At 38.9% G+C, this 23,818-nt stretch overlaps 1 protein-coding gene and 1 long non-coding RNA gene across 3 annotated transcripts in view; both read right to left on the reverse strand.

Moving 5' to 3' along the window:
- LOC139969401 (fibrinogen-like protein A) overlaps positions 1-23,818 on the reverse strand; it is a 162,264-nt gene that overhangs the window by 69,867 nt on the left and 68,579 nt on the right. The gene's annotated exons all lie outside the window — the stretch shown is intronic.
- Positions 4,605-13,753, reverse strand: LOC139969955 (uncharacterized). Its single transcript, XR_011793842.1, has 5 exons — positions 13,649-13,753; positions 13,035-13,179; positions 6,947-6,970; positions 5,996-6,013; positions 4,605-4,617 (listed from the first exon to the last, which is right to left on the reverse strand). It is a non-coding gene; the product is annotated as an uncharacterized lncRNA (long non-coding RNA).

Below are 23,818 nucleotides of genomic sequence, written 5' to 3' on the forward strand. Positions count from 1 at the left end.
AAAGCAAGAACGAAAAATCAAATTATTGAGATATGCAGAGACCATATGCAAGATACCATATCTAGAGACCATATGTAGAGACCATATATATATATTTATATGTAATATATATATATATATATATATATATATATATATATATCGAACCTGTCGAACCTGTATCGAACCATTCTGTGGGCTTATAAATACATGTTCACATTCAGTGCAGCGGTTACGAAGTAGAGAAGAATATTCAACTTGGTCATATGTCACCTGAGCTTGGTGATGCATACAGGTATAAGACTCACGCGAATGTATACCAAACTGTCAAAAAACTGTTTATTATTTGAAGAAAATCTTGATTACCCATGCACGCACAATTTATTCTCAATTCTGTTGAGATCAAATAGAAAAAGATGTTTTAAATATGTGTTACTACTATAATAATAAATAAATAAATTCACATACTATATTGTAACGTCACTTCCGTGTCTGGTGGGGCAATTGTAAAAGCTGGGGTTGGCGAAAGAACGTCTCGACAAAAAGATAGCAATGGAGAATATATTAAAGTGCCCGTGGCACAGTGGTACAGCTTATGCAAACCTGCATTAATACAGTTTTATTAAAATATTTATCTTACAATATATAGCTGTAATAGGTATCCTTGCATTACGCAGAACGTTAACCGTCAACGAAAATTATGCTATATCACAATGCGGCGCACTGCACGGCGTCAAACGCAGCATACAACGCAGTACCAAACGCAGAGTCCAAACGCAGCAACAACGCAGCACCAAACGTAGACTCCAAACGCAGCATACAACGCAAAACCAAACGTAGACTCCAAACGCAGCATACAACGCAACACCAAACACAGAGTCTAAACGCAGCATTCAACGCAGCACCAAACGTAGACTCCAAAAGCAACATACAACGCAACACCAAACGCAGAGTCTGACGCAGCATACAACGCAGCACCAAACGTTGAATCCAAACGCAGCATACAACGCAGCACAAAACGCAGAGTCTAAACGCAGCAACAACGCAGCACCAAACGTAGACTCCAAACGCAGCATACAACGCAACACTAAACGCAGAATCTAAACGCAGCATATAACGCAGGACGTTGGGGGAGGGGGGGGGGGGGCGTTGTGGTCAAGTGGTTAAGGCAGTGGACTTGTGATCTAAGGATTGCAGGTTCGAGTCCTGGCCAGATCATTGCGTTGTGTCCTTGGGCAAGGCACTTTATCTCCATTGCCTCTCTTCACCCCGGTGTATGAATGGGGACTTATGAGGTAACTTGTAATTATAGTTGTATGCGCCGGCTTGTGGCTGCACCCTATGGGAAGTCCCTCGGGGACACTTGGATGTGGTGCACTGTGGTGTCCCGGGAGAGACTGATTGAATTGTGCACACTTTGGTGTGTGGGTGTGACAAGTTACCAATGACCAAGGGTTAAGTTGTAAAGTCATGTGAGGAGGCATTAGCCTCATACACGACTGTAAACCTTCAACTTTTTTTTAACACCAAACGTAGACTCCAAACGCAGCATACAACGCAACACCAAACGCAGAGTCTAAACGCAGCATACAACGCAGCCCCAAAGTAGACTCCAAACGCAGCATACAACTCACACATGCATAAAATAAGATTTTGAGCACTTACAACATCGATGAACTTGTAGGCATTATTATTAAATTAAGGAACTTACCGACTTCGTTGATAGGCAGAATGCACAAATGCATAGAGATTTCGATGACTTCAATACAATAGAATTCTGCTTGTTCACCAGAAGTAGCTCTGATAACATATATGTCCCGATTTCAACCAAGAGATATCATGTTTTCAAAGGTTTTCAGAGTTTGACCTCTGGTGAACCAGATAACCTTTGACTCCACCAAAACAATTGAGTTCTTATATGCAATATAACGCAGCCGCATGCCATTAAACTCAATATAGCACATCCACATGATAAGTATGAGAATTATTCATACTTCTTATCTTGAGATATAATGACATAGTGTTTACAAGTTTTTCAGTTTTTTACATCTGGTGATCTCAGAGGACCGTTGACCTCCACTTAAAACAATTGAGTTCTTCTATTCAATATAACGCATCCCGCATGCCAAGTAAAAACAATTTACATGCTTCCTTACATGCGATATCGTGTTTACATCTATATTTGACCTCTGGTGACCTCAGTTGGCCTTTGACCTCCACTAAAAATTACATAGTTTTATTACTCAATATAACACATCCAATGATTAGTATCAGAAGTATCCATGCTTCCTATCTTGAGATGTAATGACATAGTGTTTACATGTTTTTCAGTGATTGACATCTGGTGACCCGAGAGGATCGTTGACCTCAACCAAAACCAAAAGGGTTCTTTATCTCAATGTGACATTTCTTCATACCGAGTATGAAAAGTATCTTTGATTCCTATCTTCAGATATCAGGTTTTACAATGTTTTCAGTGTTTGGATCTAGTGAACTCAGGTGAACTATGACCTCTTCGAAAAACAATAGGCTTCTTCTCTTCCATATGAAATTTCTACATACCAAGAATGAAATGTATCCATGCTTTCTATCTTGAGATAAAGGGTTTACAGTGTTCAGTGTTCAGTTTCTGACCTCTGATGACCTCAGATGACCTTTGACCATGACCTCTGCCAAAACAGGGGTTTTCTACTAAGAATGATGCACACACATACCAAGTATAAAGTGTATTCATACTTCCTATCATGAGATATGGTGTTACAAATTTTCAGCGTTTGACCTCTGGTGACCACCAGTGACCATTGACCTCCATAAAAAAAAATCTGCCACATGCCAAGTATGAGAAGTAACCATGCTTCCTAACTTGATAGATCGTGTTTACCAGGTTTTCCAGCTTTTACCTCTAGTGACCTCTGGTGACCTCAGATGACAATTGATCTCAACAAAAAAAGAATACGCTTCTTCCTCTCAATGTGACATATCTACATACCAAATATGAAAAGTATCAATGATTCCAATCTTGATATATCATTTTTACAGGGTTTACAGTTTTTGATGTCTGGTGACGTCTGGTGTTATGTTTCCGCTTTGGTTTAATTTTCATAATATATATACTTTTCAATAACTTGTCAGATGTGACTTTGTTAAAAATATATTGATGACTGACATATCACTAGCAGAAGTAAACTTGAAGACTTCTAAACAGTGTGAGTCTGCTCCTGGGACCACGTCGTTAGGGCCATAAGGAGGGCCCTGGACCCCCCCCCATAAGTCTTTGCGCACACTCCTTCAGTTTCATCCATGTTCATTCATATTTTAAATTCAATGATCCTCTCGCTTACGACCCCTCCCTTACTAGTTGTTACTGGGCTGGGCTTGGCTGCTCTGGGCCGATTGCTACAGTGCAAACTTAATGACCGTGGTCGTTACTTTCGTTTTCGTACTACAGCTCTGCCTCATCTGCTAAATGAGCTAACTGCATATGTAAATTATGTAGTACTAAGTTGTTGCTAGTCACCATCAACTGTTGCGTCGTTAGGCCTAAGCCTTGGGCCCTGGGTGCAGGAACTCGATAGTTATAGGCCTAATTGTCATGAGCGACACGCAATAAACTAACGGCAGCTTCAACTTTGCCTAGTAAAATGTGAGCCCTCTGTTCGTCTGCTGGAATTAACCTAAATGCAGTTAACAAACGACATAAGTTGATTGTATATGCTGCAAATAAGTAACCAATACTAGTAGTATTACTACTCATATACTGCAGTGTTATAGCCTAACGTTGGATATCACAACTTATATCTAGTATCACATATATATGGACGTTATATATGTATATACATGTATGTTGCAAATATCACATAACTATGGACGTTATAACCTTTATATATGTGTACTTAATTCTGTATTGTGTGGCACCTCATACCTCTCCATACACGCTCCATACACTCTCATTCCTTCTCCCTTAGGTTCCAGTTCGTCAGACCAAATCACACAAAATAAAACACTGAACAAAAAACTTCGAAAACAATCGTAAACCTAGGAAAACAAAGAAGGATGGTTGAGTGTTATTAATCTAACCTGCACACTGACTAGGATCTGCGAAGAAGTTAAAGAAGAAGGAGAAATTGAAATGTTAGGTTTGTAGACACAAATGTTTGTTTTAAGGACACTAGTCTGATTATTCAGAATAATCAATAATTTACCAGACCTACTCATTTCAAAACGTTAAGCAAAAAATGAAACAGAAGCCATATGTTTACTTATAGGGTGATTGTTTAGACAGCTCATACAGTCAATTGTGGTATATGGTGAAGCATTTTAAATGCCGATTTCAGGCGTAAGTTCAAGGGTTGTGAGCAAGCGTCAATTGCTCGGCCTCAAACAATATATTCAAAGGAGTTATATCAGCACAGCGAAATTAAACATGTTCAGTTTTTGGTATGATGGACAAAAAGTTAGTAGTTGTCCTCAAAATATCAAAACCAAGGTTAACATGCATGGATGACGTAAAATTAAATCTCTGCATGGAATGGTTACTTATATGTTTCCTGTTTAGTTATAATTTGAATACATTCTTTGAAATAACATAGATATATGTAAAAATGCTTTACGCACTCATGTCACATAGTGTTTTCACGTCTGTAAAGATCAAGAGGACATAAAAACAATAAAACGTAACAATTTTCTTTTGAAATATTTCCGATATATTTAAGACTTGAATTTTATATTATCATTTTCATTTGTCTGATGGAGTTAACGATTTCGCTTTGAACATATGTTTATGGATACCACGTGAGCGAAGAGGGGTGGGATCGGTGGGGCGTGTTGTTCTATGATTGCTGAAGAAATGTCACTTAAAAACTGATAAGTCCCACAGCTACCCTCCGGCTCACCACTACATAATTCTCCAGTACAAGAAGTACTCGCAGATCTATGTGGCTAGGACTCTTCCGTTGCTTCTAATTAGATCATCAAATACAGAAATGTTTGTGAGAGCGTTGTGGTCAAGTGGTAAATGCAGTGGACTTGTGATCTAAGGATTGCAGGTTCGAGTCCTGTCCAGATCATTGCGTTGTGACCTTGGGCGAGGCACTTCATCTCCATCGCCTCTATTCACGCAGGTGTATAATGGGAACCTGTGCGATACAACTGTCAGTTAGGTGTTGTTTAACTGCTGCCACGTGGATGGTTTTGTCTCTATGTTTGACAGGTTATCGAAGACCAGGGTAATATTGTGATTCGTGGACTAGTGTCTGCGCTTTATAAATCCTCAATGTTATTGTTCATTTGAAAACCTTTGAAGTTGATATTAAAATTAAAGTATTGTGAGAGGGAGTTGTTAATGATACCTTTACATACTATATGCATTAATAACTCCCGTGATTCTACTTGAGATGTTGTTGCTTTATGCATATCATTAAGAAGAAAATGAACATTTTGAGCAAAATAATTTACTGGGTGGGCAAAATAATTAACTGGGCGAGCAACATAATTTATCGGGTGTGCAAAATAATTACTGGGTGGCCAATTGCCCGCCCACTCTGTAATATTTCAAGCTATGATATGCTTATTCTCTTGTATGCGCATTTGATTTTAAATTGAAACTGACGTCAGATATTCGTCGCATTAGAATTAAATCGATTCTCATAAACAGTTTAAAACGTATTCTTTCAACTTGACGTTACTACTAGAGCACCCTCTTTGATGAAATCAAACACCATGTTACTTTCGGTGATAAAAGTCGTATCTTTTTGTGTTGCTCCTCAGGATATGACGTAATGATATTTGTGTTAGACTTTGTGATCCAGGCATTTTAATTGCTGATCGTAAGGTGTTTAAAGGGTAATATTTCAATTGGTAACAATGATATAGAATACAGCTGCTTGGATTGAGGGTAGTGTCTTTTTAAAGGTTAACAACATATCCACATTAATGTTATGCCTAAAATCATCCTTTTAAAACAAAGAAAACGAAATATGACTTAAAACAATACAAGCATAATAGATAGATAACATACCGCATTCATCGTTTGGATCTGTAGACAATTGCCAAAAATTGCAAATATTAATGTTTCGAATTCCCCGTAAGAATATTACGAGGCTATAATATAGAATCATACCATATTGTTGGTGTGGAAGTACATTGTCTTAAGTAATTGATAACTGTGTAAAAGTATATACAAAGAAAAGCCCTGACTTGGAAGGGGGGGGGGTGCATGGTTTCTTTTAAGTACTACTAATATACGGTGGCCGCAATGGACCATTGTAGGCTGGTGTACCTATGTTGAATAACAGCATTGGGTAGTTCACAAGCATGTTTCTGTATACTATGGCTGTGATTTCCACTAACGTAGGACACAGTTCTATTACATGTATTAACTAGAAACATATTTCTTTGGCCAGAATTCTATTTTTAATTCTATGGCATTTAGTACCAATCCATTCCACTCAATATGACGCAAATAAATATTCTTGAAGTAAGTTATCATTAATCATTCTATAATTGAGTTCATTCGATTAAAGCTTAAGTAACTGTATATTCAATCAAGGGTTACAGAGAAGTTTGTAGGTATCTTCAAAATATCGAGCTAAAGTGGAAATGACGTAGAATAAAGTGTACAAATATATCATAACAGGTCAATAACGTTAAAACGAAAGTACACTTTTATTGACACATAAATTCAGGTCGAGGTGAGGATCATTCTGTCTCATATATTTCTGGTTTGGATATTTTTGAACAGCAAAACAGTATAATTTGACAACGAAATGCATTTATTAATATTCTCTAAATTCTCAGCAGAAGGACACTGCTTAAGTAACAAAACAGTACTCTTTTAGTTAAAAACATCGAAGTGCACTTTTCATTGACAACAAGAGGCGCTTCTCATCATGATGAGAAACGGCTATTTTGAGTGTTTTTATTAAATTATCTGATTCTTGTTATGAATGATAAGAAATAATATATTTACATTGTAAGCAGATTGATGGTATTTCTGTTAAGAAGAGGAAAAAGTAAAACCTAACTTTTCAAATTTGTCATTGTATCTTGATAATAACTTTCATGTTTATATTTTAATAACTTATAATAAACGACATAAGCAAAATTCATATATTAAATAAGGGGCTTAGACAACTTAAGGCAGCATGCCATTGAACCTTTCACATCCAACCTACAACTTACACAACACTCTGCACACATCTTTACTTCTTCCTATTGAATCGCAATTTCAAGGTGAAAGTATACAAAGTAGCATGGGCGGCGATCATGGGAGGGGGGGGGGACGGGGGGGGGGGGACATGTCCCCCAATATTTTAGGTGGGGGATATAGTATCTAATTTCCCGCCAATATTTGGTGGCATAGTTTTTTGTGGCTATAAGAGTATTTTTTTTTTAATGATATCGCTAGTAATTTCAATATAGAACATGCTAAGATGCAACTTACAAGACCTGGGAAGTGCCATTTCCAGCGATCTGGGAGGCATTTTCGGCCAAAAGTTTCTTTTACGCTTCGCGCCAACTTATGGTGGCGCTACGCTTAGATAGTTTGCCTACAAGCTTTGCCCCTCCCTTGGCAAATTCTTCGCTACGCGCATGTCTAACCGTGTCACAATTTGTTGCTAAATATCACCAAAAACGACACAGACTTTCACCGAGAGTAGTTTTTACTTATTTTCGAAATTAATTAGCTAGACGGACCATTGGCGCAGATCCTGGTGGGGACAGCGGGACGCGTCCCCACCAACTTTTTTTCAGTGGTGGGGACATGATATACCGTGTCCCCACCAATTTGTCTTGACCAAACGCTGCATTGCAAATTTCCCTGTATTGAACTTTGGCGCAGTTTGATCCAGCATTGTGCAAATGACCTGCAGCAGTTCTCACTTTATTACATTTATCCACAGTTGTTAAATTTTGAAAGGAAATCGCATTTGCGGCAGTCTATAATTGTTTCCTGGGAGAGGACCCCAGACCCATCGTATACAAAAGTCTACTTTGATTATTTGTCCCCTGATTTTTTTTTTCTGCAGACGCCCATGTGTTTCTCCAACTTAAATTTTTAAGGAGGTTTTGGAGTATTATTGGATCTGGGAAGTGTTATTTCCGGCGATCTGGGAGGTACATTTGCATCAAAAAAATTGTTTGTACGATACGCGCGAACCAATGGTCGCGCTCCGCTTATATAGTATCAGAGAACAGACACGTGTCCCCAAGACTGATCTGCGCCCATGAGACGGACCGCATCCGTAATGAAATTTGGTAAATATACAAAATATCACGAAGCGCACGAACAATTTTGGGGATGTAGTTGCTACGCGCCTGCACCCAAGCAAATGTCCCCCCCCCAAATATTTGAAACAAATCGCCGCCCCTGCAACTTAGGCTAGGTTTCTCATGTCTATTATGGGAATGTGGTAGGTCTACAGTATCAGGGTTAATAGTTTAATTGTTTTGAAAAAGAAAAGCGTTTTTGTGAACGTTTTAAGGCTTTGTTGATTCATTAACACATCAAACTAACAGCAGAGTTTCTATCAGAGTTATTGACGGTAACAAATATTTGAGATGTCGTGGTGCCATCATTGACAGAGTCTAATGTCCGAGTCTGTTGGTATAATCAAGTTTGAAATTGTCAGATCCTTAAGGGTCGAAGTCTACTGGGTTTACAATTTAAGATATCTTGGTCACCTTTGTTCATTCACAATAGTACCCATGCACGAAATACAGTTTGACCAACACCATCCAAAAAAGTGCACACATATTATTGGTTTGCATCATGGACCATCCCCATTGCCCCCCTCCCAACCCGACAAGAAACTTACTAACCTACCAAATCTCAGTTCAATCCCTCACGGGATGTAAGGTTGGCCTGCAAATTCAGTATCATTTGCTACAAATTGTCAATGAAATAAAATACTTCATTTCCTGTAGTTAATTACATGCAAGAATGAGAAAACGCAATTCCAGCCAGCTACTAACAACAATTTCAAAACAATGTTAATCGTGAAAGCTGGAACATTGTTCATCTCGTCTATAAGGCTCTGCAACGTCTCCCTCAGCAAGGTCTGTCTGTTTCACTGTAGTCCTGGAGGAGTTGGAAGACCCTGAATTCACATAAGAGATGCCACGCTGTCCTTACCCCCCCCCCCCCCACCCCCACCCCCCTCTCCGCGCTCCCGAGATTTGACCTTCTACCGCCAACCCTGCTAAGTGAGTCCCTGAACGCTTAAAAAAAGTATGTCGCGTACTTCCCCCGATTCGTAGAGCCGATGGAATTCACGAGTGAACGGTGAGAGGTCAATGGTCAAATAATCATATCAATAGTATTTTGACCATTACGCGTATATCAAAATGATAAAATGACCAAAACCCTCTAACCGATATACTCCGACATCATGTACTCGAACTTAGTGTAGCATTTTGAGAATATGGCACATACCAAACTGATAAATTGGCCGAAACCCTCAAACCCATAAAAAATACCACACCCTGAAAGTTTACTTTTACATTAACTAATGAAAAATGTCAAAGGTCGCATTGTCAATGGAGTTCAAAGGGTCAAATTTGCCAATTTTGAGCATACCGAAGAGGCCGAAAGTGTGTAGCTAACTTACTTTAAATTATAAAGTGATATCCATATCGCAGAAGGTGATTACAAAATTTGCAGAAAGTGTAAGTTTAATAAAAAACTATTTTTCTGGCTGTCGTGAACAAGTCAGAAGAACAGACAGAACGCTGAAATCGATGAAAATATCCGAATAGAAAGTAATGACTGTTTGAATGAGTATTGTTTGAATGAACGCTAAGAGTGTATTGATTATCGTAGAATATCAAAGGTCAGTGAGTTCACGTTTATCATAATTGGCAAGTGTATGATAATCCATACGCCTCGACAGTGATGATACCATCTTTGTACAAGCATCTTCATAATTAACCTTGTATAAGGTTGAGAATGCTGTGGCAAAGGACCGCCCCCAATGAAAGCGAGCAAAACCTTCCTCCAACCCCCCCCCCAACCCCACCACTCCAGCTCGTTCCGTACACCCTCGTCCCGACTATCTTCACCTCTATCTGTCTCTACCAGTGTCTCCCTTTCTCGCACTCAATGGCTTTAGTGTTGTAAACTGAATTGACACAACATTCCGTTGTATAGCCAAATAGCACAAGATAACATTATCGAAAGCGGATTTCCCTTTTATCTTTAAATATCGAACGGAAGTTTGAGAGAAACGAAAATAACTTAGCGTATGTGAGCAAAAATAGCGTTATCAGGCGCGTATCCAGAGGGGGGGGGCGTTGGGGGCGCGCCCCCCGGGTAAGAAAAAGAGGAGAGAAAAAGAAAAGAGAAGCAAAAAGGGAAAAAGGAGGGGGAAAAAGAGGAGGAGGAGAAGAAGAAGGAAGAGAAAAGAAAGAGAAAAAAGAGAAAAAGGAGAAAAGGAGGGAGTCAAAGAAAAACGCCAAGACACCGGGAAGAGAAAGAGGAACAGTGACATTACATTATTATAGCGCTGATCCCTATTATATACACAGGGTAGCCAGTGATGGATCGAGGATATCGAAAGGGGCGTGCGGCTCACCCTACCCCTTACACCGACAACTCCATTTTGACGTTTCCAGTTTTCCTCTCTCACTAATGATATATATATATATATATATATATATATATATATATATATATATTTATATATATATATATATATATATATATATATATATTTATATATATATATATATATATTTATATATATATATATATATATATAAATATATATATATATTTATATATATATATATCTATATATATATATATATATATATAAATATATATATATATATATCTATATATATATATATATATATATTTATATATCTATATATATATATATATATATACAATTTATATTACTATTTATATATATATTACTATTTTATACTATTTATATTTTACTTCAAAGAGTGGCATAAAAGTCGAAACATTTGCAACTTTCAACTTTGTTGTTCTCCAAGATATTTTCCGTTGGGATCCCAATAAACCTCGCCCATAATATGAATATTTAAACACTACGAACGTCATTGACAAATACGTAATATAACACCACACTTGATTTGTGTACAGTCTATTTGGCAGTTGTACCAGGGAGTTGAATAACAACTCCCTGGTTGTACCAACGCAAAGTCTTGAATCTGTTTTTAGCAACGGTTCATAACTAAACCTGCATCTCTGATTGGTTGAATTCAAACTAGTGGGTTTGGAGGAACTGAATACGATTAATTTTGTATGTGGAATTTATCGTGGACACTCTTCTTATTATCTGCAAATATCCTTAATTACTCGCCAATTAACGTTGTTGGCAGGGAAAAACTTGGCTAATATCTTAGTTTGCTGTTTTGTGATTGATATATGTAAAGAACTTAATGGACATGTAAAAAAGTAGAAAACGGCGACCAAACGCAAAATGCTGCTTTAAACAATTGTACAATTGTGCTATGAAACCAACTGTGGCTGGTTTCGAACTCGACCGAGTCATCGGGGAACATGACGCATTTCGGAAAGGGGGCGACCCCCCCCCCCATGAGCATATTTTTTTTATGATATCGCTAGTAATTTCAAAATAGAAAATGCTTAGATACAACTAACGAAGCCTGGGAAGTGTCATTTCCAGCGATCTGAGAGGCATTTTCGGCTTCGCGCCAACACATGGTGGCGCTACGCTTAGATAGTTTGCCTGCAGGCTTCGCCCCTCCCTTGGCAAATTATTCGCTGCGCGCCACTTCGAATTTGTAAAGCAAACAGCAGATATCAAATTATATCAGTGAGCATGAAAATGGCGTTCCAGGATGAACAGCTTCAAAACTGTCTGTGTGTGTAGTCAAATGCGTAGGAGCCCAATTTGATTTGGGGAGCTGTAACGACTTGCCCGAAAAATATAACCAACATTTTTCGCGCGTTCAACAGGTAAATGGCAATATCATATAATCCAAGCATCGGTTATTACATCGCATGCCATCGTGTACCGTACGGTCCGTGAAAGTTGCACAGTATACCGCGGGATGCTCATGTAAACAATGAAATGTCGTATGTAGATGGAGAAAAAGCATGGAGGTCCAATTATGTAAAAACTCTCTTTTACATTAGAAATGGCTAATTAGTCGGCCAAGCTTAGTTTAATTACCAAGGAGATAATGTTTAATTAAATTCCTTTAGATGTAGCTATGTATTGCAATTTATTTTTCTTTCAGTAGGTGCCCGAAAAATTCTCAGCATATTGCCCGAATTTTCAGAAAAAAAATATTCGGGGGGAGGGGGGTTGCAGCCCCCGCCTCCTACGCCTATGTGTGTAGTGTTCGGTTTCGGAAATATCTGGTATTTGTTTCATTCCCTTCAACGAAGTTTTATAGTAGCCGTTATAAGAGGTTTTAATATTTGTACACCAATAATTGAACTGTGTCTAAATTTTCGAAAATTTCCTGACCAACATTCTTCATCATACTTCCCTCTACTCGTGCAATTTTGGCCGGTCTGTTAGGGCTTCAAGGAGGTTTTTCTATTTTTGTTGTCCATAGATGATTTTTTTTAACAAAATTATGGGTATGTTTTGAAGTGAGTTTATTTACGAGAAATGTGAATTTTCAAATTCTGAACAAATAATTGGCTTAAAACCTTCACAAGTGGGGCTGTCGGGTATTGTGGACCGAGACGTAGAATTAACTACAAAAGCAATGATCCAAAGAAGATGCGATTAGGTCGAACATGATGTAGGAATGGTGACAATCTTCAAAAGGTTATGGATGGAAAAAAAAACTATTGGGAAAAACTTGGTTCTCAGGCAAAAAGTGTACATCTGGTTGGTCATTTTCAAGCCCGAAAATGCCATTTCCGGTGATCTGGGGGGTATCAAAACCAGAAATTTTCTTGTACGCTGCGCGCCAACCGATGGTGGCGCTTCGCTTAGAGAGTAATTCGCGCCCCCGGGTTTAAAAATCCTGGATACGCCCCTGCGTTACGTAAACATATCAATATATACATAGGATTAACGTAGGTAATAAAAGAAACCACTTACTTATACGCCCAAACGCATAGTTAAAAGTCACTGTAATCCATAGGAATGCGTACAACTTCATTGTATTATCAAATTTGAAATGGCTTAGCCTCTTTAATAAGGATCAACTTTGTCCAGCGCCTTTGAGACTATTTGATAAACAGACCTGTATGAACAATAGATAAATGATATCCGAATTAGAAATTGGGTGAGAGAAATGTCTACAAACAACTCCTAACGATTAACCCAACTTACAGATGGTGTAAAACATCAACATAATACTCTGTATACGTATAACATGCATCCTATTAACTATGTCATATAGAGAGCCACATAATTTGATATTAAAACAAAAGATGTATTACTGAAATATGTAAACATGTTTCAATGAGGAACGGGGAGTCTGCGTGCTGCTAAGGGGGGGGGGGGGGAGTTCCATGTTTCTTTACTTCAAAACAAAACTGAAAATCAAAACACATATTAAACTATATGGCGAAATATACTGGTATAATATACTAGCAAAACAATTCATTTTAAATCATTTCAAAGAAAACGATTTTTTGATGCTTAATGAATTAGCTATCACTACTAGTATATTCAGACATAACAAATTCCAGTTACTTTTTGAAACTTACCTGAAATACGGTGATCCGTGATGTACATGTGTTGGAAAATCACTATTAGTAAATGCAGAAAACCAATCTATCCAGCCAAATGTTTATTGCGCAGTAACTTCTTTCATAGACATACAAGATGACAAGGCTAACATGTGACCTGTACCGTCAAGGTCAATATATGACCTGTCAGCAACGTAAAGATCTCTTCAAACTTGATTGGCCTGCAGAAAGCCAATCATACGAGTATGCAAATATGGCATTGAAATGTAAACTATTTTCAACATTGCTATACAAGCGAAAAAATGACAGATTTTTAAATAAAAACACAGCAATGAATGGACAGTGAAACTACAACAGAGATTAATGTAACAGTTAGCCATACTGGCGTGCAAGCTGCATGTTGTTTATAGGTAAGAATTACTCACTGATCGACTTTCACTTAATACCTTAAGCTGACGATTTGCAGGATAACGATAACGGCAAAACATTATATATGGGGCTTCCTGGCGATGATAGTAGAGACAAGTATCTAACTTAATGAGGAACAAAGAAACGAATTGGGAGAGGGAAGGGGAGGGGAGGGGGGGGGAGGTTATAGAACAAGACAGTAAGTTTCTATGACGTAACTATACTAAATTTAAACAAGTTACCAGGCTGCAAACGAGCCAACAGAAAATTGTTTAAAAGCCTAAATTTCAGGGAAATAAAATGATTAGACACCGACATCGAAGAGTCCTTTAAGAACGTCTCTATGATGGTGACTGTAATACGGGTCGGGAGGGTGGAGGCCCTGCATGGATTCCAATTCCTGTAATTGCGAAAAAAGATATACGAAGTTATATTTATTATGCAACAGATAATTTGGTTGATTTTAATTAATCCCCTATAACCCATCGTACCCAACCCCTTCTTTTAATTTATAAAAAAAAAATGACAAAGTATTATTGAGAAAATATTTTTGGAAATGTTTTTAATGTCTCTTTTGAGGTAGCTGTTACTACTTTTTAATAAAAAGTCGCCCAGAAAGAACCTGGGCACGAAAACCTAACTACCGAACGACTGATCCGCTCTCAACCCAGTCCCCTTGCATCGGAACTGTGACTGTGTGATCATCGTCGGGTGTGCATCACCATTCCCCTCGAAAGAGAACAGATACTTTTTTTTAAGGAAAAGTCGCCCAGGAAAGAACCTGGGCACGAAAACCAAACTACCAAACGACTGATCCGCCGATCTCAACCCCAGTCCCCTTGCATCGGCACTGTGACTGTGTGATCATCGTCGGGTGTGCATCACAATTCCCCTCGAAAGAGAAAAAATACTACACATGATCTTAGCCAAAAGGCCGAGAAGGTAGCTGTTACTACTATCTACCACTTCCCACGTCTAGTCTAGACTCCTTTAAATTAATTATTTTGCAATATCACTTCATAGTTTACCTTTAACTTCCTATCGTAATAAAATCATTTGTATGTTAGCACGTAACCTTTCTATGTCTTTACTGTTTTGTAACTCGTCGGTATAACGTTTAAAACAAATTCTCAGATTGATATTTAACATACAACGAGGTTTACTACTTAAAACATATACAAGTAAAATAAGCACACTTTGGTCTTCATAACTTTCAATTAAATCCAGAAAACAGTTTTTCAATACATGAACAACACATGCTAAGCACACTCCCAATACTCTATCAAATACATGCAAAACACTTGCTAAGCACACTCTCAATACTATTTCAATAAATACATTAATACATGAACAACACATGCTTAACACACTGATAACACAATATACATAAGTGTATTAAACCACGAAAAACGTATGCTAAACACATTCTCAATTCATGATTAAGACATGCAAAATAACATGAACAACACATGCTACACACTCTCAATACATGCATTAATACATGAAAAACACATGCTTAACACTCCTAGTACATGATTAACACATGCAATATAACATGAACAACACATGCTTCACACTCTCAATACATGCATTAATACATGTAAAACACATGCTTAACACTCCTAGTACATGATTAACACATGCAATATAACATGAACAACACATGCGTCACAATGTGAATACATTATCTGTACATGCATTAATACATGAAACCACATATTAAACAGCTCTCAAAACATGATCGATACATGCATTATAACATGAACAACACATGCTAGTCATATACGAAAAACATATCAGGGGCGTATCCAGGATTTTCTAACCCGGGGGGGGGGCGCGAATTACTATCTAAGCGGAGCGCCACCATCGGTTGGCGCGCAGCGTACAATAAAATTTCTGGTTTTGATACCCCCCAGATCACCGGAAATGGCACTTCTCGGGCTTGAAAATGACCAACCAGATGTACACTTTTTGCCTGAGAACCAAGTTTTTCCCAATAGTTTTTTTTCCATCCATAACCTTTTTGAAGATTGTCACCATTCCTACATCATGTTCGACCCCATCGCATGTCCTGTGGATCATTGCTTTTGTAGGTGATTCTACGTCGCGGCCCACAATACCCGTCAGCAGTGGCGGCGGAACCGGGGGGGGGGGGGGGGGCTTGGGGGGGCTCAGCCCCCCCCCCAATGAAAAAGTTGAGGGGGCAAATGCATGATAAGCCCCCCCCCCAATATTTACCAAGGCTCCGAAACGTGCATCTGCCCATTTTTCAATGCATACTTGTCGATCTGTCCGATGCACACGTATACTATATAGGTGTAATAATTTTAGTAATTGCTGGGGGACCCTCGGCCCGTCCCCTGGCTATAGACCACATTGTCACCCCAACCTCGTCTTCACGCCCCGTGAAAAGTGGAAGCAGTGAGTGTGAGTACCAGTAAGCGTAACACAACTTCGTCTTAGGCCAATGACTTGCCTCATTTCAGCCAGTTCTCCAACATCCCCTTACTTAGTGGCGGAGCGTCCATATATACAGTCAGGGGGCGGATGCCCCCCCCCCCCGACAGACTCAAATGGACTGCTGGCGCCCTTTTCAGCTTTTCAATATACTTTTTACTTATTCGCTTTTATTGACTATTTTATTGCGCTCTCATATACCTATTGACATTTCTCATATTCTGTTGGTGTAATTTTCCGACAAAATGGCGACGACACCTATTTATTCTCCGTTTATCTGCAAACTAGCAAGGCCCGGAAAGGGTCATTTCCTGCAATCTAGGGAGTATCTTTACTCAAAATTTTTCTGTACGCTCCGCGCCAACCTGTGGTGGCGCTCCGCTTAGATAGTGTCGAAAGCGCCCCTACAGACCATTCTTGCCCCCCCGACCAATACCCCTAGCTCCGCCACTGCCCTTACTACACTCAAACACGTATTTGCGAGTACACTACGAGTATAATAGCTACTCTCTTAAAACACCATCGAATATACAAATTACAATGTTTTTACAGACTTTTACGTGCAATCTGAGAAATTGCAGACTTGAGACCCATATTTTAGGGCTAGGTATTCGCAGCATAAAACACACGGGAAGTGCCGTTTCCGGCCATCTGGGGGTTTGAAATAACCCAAAATTTTCTTGTACGCTCCGCGCCAACCGATGGTGGCGCTCCGCTTAGATAGTCTCCACACATTAGCCCCCCCAATAATTTTTCCGTTCCGCCGCGCCTGCCCGTCAGTCCCACTTGTGAAAGTTTTAAGCCCATTATTTGTTCAGAATTTGAAAATTCACATTTCTCGTGAATAAACTCACTTCAAAACATACCCATAATGTTGCAAAAAATTTCATTTATACCAATATAGAAAAACCTCCTTGAAGCCCTAACAGACCGGTCAAAATTGCACGAGTAGAGGAAAGTATGATGAAGAATGTTGGTCAGGAAATTTTCGAAAATTCAGATACAGTTAATTTATTGGTATTTATTGGCATGCGATGTAATAACCGATGCTTACTTGTATGACACTGACATGTTGAACGCGCGCGAAAATTTTTGGTTATTTTTTTCGGGCAAGTTTGAGGCTGTTCATCCTGGAACGCCATTTCATGCTCACTGATATGATGTGATATCTGCTGTTTGCTTTACAAATTCGACCAGGCGCATAGCGAGGAATTTGCCAAGGGAGGAGCGAAGCCTGTAGGCAAATTATCTAAGCGTAGCTCCACCATAAGTTGGCGCGGAGCGTACAAGAAAATTTTGGCCGAAAATGCCTCCAAGATCGCTGGAAATGGCACTACCCAGGACCATTTGTTGGCGCGAAGCGTACAAGCAAATTTTGGCCGAAAATGCCTCCCAGATCGCTGGAAATGACACTTCCCAGGCCTTGTAAGTTGCATCTAAGCATTTTCTATTTTGAAATTACTAGCGATATCATAAAAAAAAATATGCTGAAGGGGGGGGGGGGGCGGTCGCCCCCTTCCCGAAATGCGTCATGTTCCCCGACGACACGGTCGAGTTCGAGACCAGCCACAGTTGGTTTCATAGCACAATTCTTCAATTGTTTAAGGCGTATATACACATACAAGCGTTATGATAGATCATATATAGTAAATATATAGATCATTAGTGAGAGAGGAAAAATAGAAACGTCAAAAATGGAGGGGTAGGGTGAGGCACACGGCCCTTCCGAAATCCTTGATCCGTCACTGGCTACCCTGTGTATATAGGGATCAGCGCTGTAATGATGTCACTGTTCCTCTTTCTCTTCCCGGTGTCTTGGCGTTTTCTTGTTCTCCCTCCTTTTCTCCTTTTCTCTCTTTCTTCTTTTTCTCTTCCCTTCCTTCCTCTCCTCCTCCTCTTTCCCCCCCTCTTTTTTCCCTTTTCTCCTCTTTTTTCTCTCCTCTTTTTCTTACCCGGGGGCGCGCGCCCCCAACGCCCCCCCCCTGGATACGCGCCTGCATATGTTTAACACACTCTCAATACATGCATAAATACATGAAAAACACATGCTTAACACTCTCAATACATTTTCAGTACATGCATAACACAAAAAAGCAAATCCATGATTAATATATATTGGCCACAAAATCACCAAAGATAGGTAAAGCAAATGGGTAAGTAATGTTGGGTACGTTCTATCCCGTAAAATGATAAAGGGTAACTCATTGTTTGGCTTAGTAACAAATCACAAAAATAATTTTAAACTGACTGAAGCCATTGATCTTCTATGCTACAGTAAACGTTATCATATAGCGACATAGACAGTCGCATGCTTCCTATAATACTAATAGAGTTAAAGCAACTTCGTTGAAAAGATGTAATTAAAAAGAAAGAAAGAAAGAAAGAAATTACTACTCCCATAAACTTGTATTGCAGATCTTATATAATGTATCACTTGAATGAAATCTTCAAGGAGGAACAAACGAGTCTTACGTTGAACTTTGTGTATAGAAGAGCTGGTATAGTTTCATACTTCCTGAAACGTTATAGCTCAATAAAGCAGTTTAAAATCTCGTTAAAAAGATATAAAAAAGATTAAATACTGAAGAACAAAACCACAACGATGTATTATTTCAACGAGATCTTAAGGAAGATAAATGGGTATTATATTGAACTTGGTGTTCATCAGAGTACCAGCAATAGTCAAGTAGACGATGAAGTAGCGGTATTATTCAAAATATTGTACTTTTACATAAGTAACAAGTTTCTTAACATTACCAACCCTAGAGATAGTTCAGTCGAAGTGTATGCATATATATATATATATATATATGAAAATCGTAATGAGTTGGAAAATCAAGAACAGTGAAAAAACTTTCAGCCTCCACCGGGATTCGAACCACGGGCCTTCCGCTCTGTACGCGGACACCCTAACCAGTAGGCTATGGACGCTGATTGTATGTCCCAGAGATTCGAAACCTTAAGGAAGGTCGTAATCCCACTGTAGGCGTTTGTCACCTGTATCGAACAATACTAGTTCTGTTTTTGGTGACACATTTGCATTACTCTAGAGATCAAACATGATGCTAACCAACTGTGTGTTCGTGTGTTTATGTTGATGTTTATGTGTGCATATGTATGTACTATGTATGTATATGTTTGTTTCTTTGTGTACGAAAGAAGTCAATCGCTAATTAATATGTTTGATTTTTCGATTTAGAAGTAATAGGTTTGCAAGAGATAGATTACATGGTCTACGTATTTAAATTCCCGTGTACTCTCAACGCTCCAACAGGGAGGATTAAGGTTCAATGGTATAACTTTAGTGCACTTTGGGTAAAACAATTGTTAAACGAGGTTGGCTGATATTCTTAAAACTTGGTAAGAAGGAGCTTGTGTCTCATTGACATTCAGAGTAAAAGTAAGAGATCAAAGGTGAAGGGTCAAATTAAGTGCAAAGAGGAAACCTTCAATACACTTGCGACCTTCACAGGTACAATGAGTGGTCAAATAGTATTAAAAGATGCTTTGTGCAGTAAGGTGTTCATCAATAGGCGTGCGAATTGTTAACATTGTTATGTATAGCTCATTGATTTCGTAATTTTGTATTAAGGCTGTTTGCGATGAGATATGAAACTCCGTAGATTGATCTGTTCTTGTATGTTTGATTTAATGATGTTTAAATAATAATAAAAACATGTATATCTTATTTGTCGCATTGTTTGTGGCAACAAGATTGCCTAATATCCTGTCATCTTCACCTTTGGTGTACTGACACAGACACGTACTCGTGTGTTAAACCAATCCATCAAATAGAAGGCAACACCCGATACCCATAGCTGGTACAGTAACTACTGTTCATGTCTGTAGCACATGTAACGAACACAAAGTAATAATAACTGATGCACGGTTGTGGGACATGAACAGTAGTTCCTGTATCAACCATTTAGTACGAGTTCATTAATACGTGATTCTAAAATGAAGTCGTATCTAGTCGTTTTATGCTATAAGTAGGCCTATGGATATACCCGAACATGGCCTTTCTTCGTTTTCGGCTTGACGAATTGGCGTAATTTAAAGAGAGCGGTTGTGAACTGGAATCAAGCGGTACTGTACCTCCATTACTTCATCTCGTAGGCACTCTCATCTTCATTGATTCCTTGTCCAGTCGCGCAGTTCTTTGTCTTACATGAGAACAAGTTAACAGCTTTGAAGTGGTTACAGTTCCACCTGTAACACATGTTACCGTGTTACGAACACAAAGTAGTTATTACTGATGCACGGCTGTGGGACATGAACAGTGCACCTGCTATGAGGGCAACCAAGTAACCAGTGATTCAGCAGATAGATGCATGAATTAAAATGTAACTGGTAACCTGATGTAGTTACTACCCTGGACGATGTATAGAGAACAACTCTACATAATCTCACCAGCTGGTAGATAATCTCTGTTAGCTCATATAGCCATTCTCAAAACAAGGCCTATGGTAAAATAATACGTTTGCATTCCTTCCCACTAGTGTTTCATTATACTTCGTTGTACGTTGTGCAAAGGCTATGAGCGACACCCTACGGAAAGAGGTCGCAAAAGACTAGATTCTCAGAATGTCATATCGTATCATGCCATATCACATCTCATCACATTTCATTATATAGCACCTTTTAATTCCCTAGTCTATTACAAACACAACGATACTATAGAATAGGGTTTGCAACCATGATTGTAGGCTTGTCTCATTTTGTGAATAATCTTAATTCCCTAGTCCAACACAAACATAAAGATATTATCAAACAGAGTTGCAACAGTGATCATAGGGTTGTCTCTTTTTGCGATGTCTGATGCCCTAGTCTGATACAATCAAATAAGAGTTGTAACGGTTATTCTAAGTTTATTTTTCTCTTTGCGATATCATCTTAATGAAGTCTGTTACAACCACAAAGATATTATCAAACATTGTCGCAACAAAGGGAAATTTGCAACATATAGAATAATTAGAGGGCCTTCCATACTAGCAGGATTACCGAAGGTTTATTGAGGTGTGTAGGATTGTAATAATGGTTATTAGAAATTTGGCGATAAGAAGGAAAATCGAGATGGAAAGTGACAACAACAGAAACTTTGACGTTATTTTCAGTTCTCTTTGGCTTCTTTTGCAGGAGAGTGGATCTAGGGAGGGAGAGATCTCATTGAATGGCTTGTTGAACTCTGCCGGCAATGTGCCCCCCCCCCACCCTCACCCCGGCAGATGACATTCTGTTTCAGGTTCTTTGCATAGTGAAGAAAAAATATTGGCAAATATCAGGCAAAGAGCTTGACTAAAGGCAATTCCAGTCTTTCAGTAGTGTGGATGGCAACTAGAAGCATGGAGGTGGTGGTGTGTTTGTAGGTGTCGTGTACAAATCGATGGTGATGGTGCCATTTTTATCAGATGGTGACATCAAGGAAGTTAGTCTGTTGGAGAGAGTAATCAGAGTTGCAACAATAATTAATGGGTTGTCTCGTTTTTGTGATATCATCTAGATTCAGTAAAAAAACATAGTTAAAATATTATTTTGGGATTATTTATTTTGGAAGAACTTTAATCCTTGTTTTTGACTGATCGTTTTTTAATCACATTTTTAAATCAAACTGTTCATCACCGGTGCCGTGGCTGAGTGGATAAAGGCTGTGGCAATTGAAGCAATGAGGCTTAGCATTCGGGAGGTTTGGGGTTCGATGCCCTGCCAGGTCACAGCAGGGACGTAGCAGGGGAGCAGGGGAGCGACTGCTGCCCCATTTCCGTGTTGTTTTAGCATGGTCATTTGTCAGTGCTCCTTTGATCTTGAATACTCGTGGGCTCCGTTAACTCCGTTATAATCGTAGTAACATTCAGGCCTACTGATTCAGCTTCTTTCTTAGTTTGGCAGATGCAAATAGCTAAAGTTAGCATATAGCCTATCACATGCCTACAGTTGGCCACTGCGTAATAAAATACATATTGCCTACCTAACCACACTCGATGGAGTGTCACGAACCGTATTCACAACGGCGACGACAACGTGCGTTCTCATCCTTTATATGATTCGTCATAAGTCGTTGCACGAACAGCATGTTATGAAGCTAAGCTAGCAATCGTACGTGATACGCACTTCCTTTAAATAATTATCACACTGTTAATACACTGCGATAACGATATTTGTTTTTAGGCCACTACACATCTGGCTGTCTTACAAAATATGAAAGTTTATATTATCCATCAGTTAAGTTCGTCAAATGTATTAAAGTCCAGACATTCGACAATAAACAAGAATCGTCCTACTTGAAACATTTATAAAGAGCACAATGTTTGTCTTTCTGATATAATATGTAAAAGAACATGTAAAAGAATTCAAACAGGAAACAAAATCTGCTGATAATGTGATATCATATGAAAATGTTCAAAACAATGTTCGAAACTTTGTCTCCATCTAAGCCTTATTTCCTGTGCTTTTCTACTTACCAGATACACCGAAGGCATCTTTATTCTTACCTTTTATTATTATATTTATATGAAGGCCCTTCCTTTGTTCAAATGAACGCAGTTTTCAAGTCTGTGGGGTGGGTGTTGGGTTATTGTTTTAGAATTTTTCAAAAAATCATATGTCCCGATGTTGTACTCAGTACAACATTGGCTGGAATTGGGGTTTAAATTATATACTTTGTTTCATTAAAAATAAATAACACAACTAGCTCGATACATACATTGATACCCATTGAGCCCATGATCATGATGTCTGTATTCCGTATCACGTGAAAATATGTATATTGTCTTCTATGTTGTCTTCTTGTAGTTTTTTTCACAGTGAAACGGGCCCTCCCTATCCAAAGAGGTACCCTTCTTCTGTGCATCGGTATAGCGGGGGTCCCTTTTGTTTGGGGCCCCGGCTCAGCACGGTCCGAGCCCATAGGAGTTACGCATTACGCTACTGTGCCCCACATTCTTTTCATTTCGAAAGACGCACAGTTTCAAGTTCATTACACACTGAAGGCTTCGATTCTCTATCTGCCTTCAGTTAAGGGAAGATCTTGGGATTTTCATCCCTAGATATCGCTAGATATTACTAGATATCCATACAGTACAGTGCCCTTGGGATTTCTTGGATTTTCGGGGCCTGATCTTGGGAAATTGCAAAGTCGAGAGTGGTCACACTCCATGTAGGTCAGTGCACGACCTCTATACGTCACTAATATACACAATCCGATCACTTGTAAGTGATGAAGTGGTGTGTTGCCGGATTTTGTCAAGGTCTTGGTACTATATACGGGCGAAGGTCATTAATTAAGTTTCGTAGCTCATCGGGAAGCGATTAGAGGGGTGGGGCGTA

This window comes from Apostichopus japonicus, chromosome 7 (genome assembly GCF_037975245.1).
Source record: "Apostichopus japonicus isolate 1M-3 chromosome 7, ASM3797524v1, whole genome shotgun sequence".
NCBI classification, from domain to species: Eukaryota; Metazoa; Echinodermata; class Holothuroidea; order Aspidochirotida; family Stichopodidae; genus Apostichopus; species Apostichopus japonicus.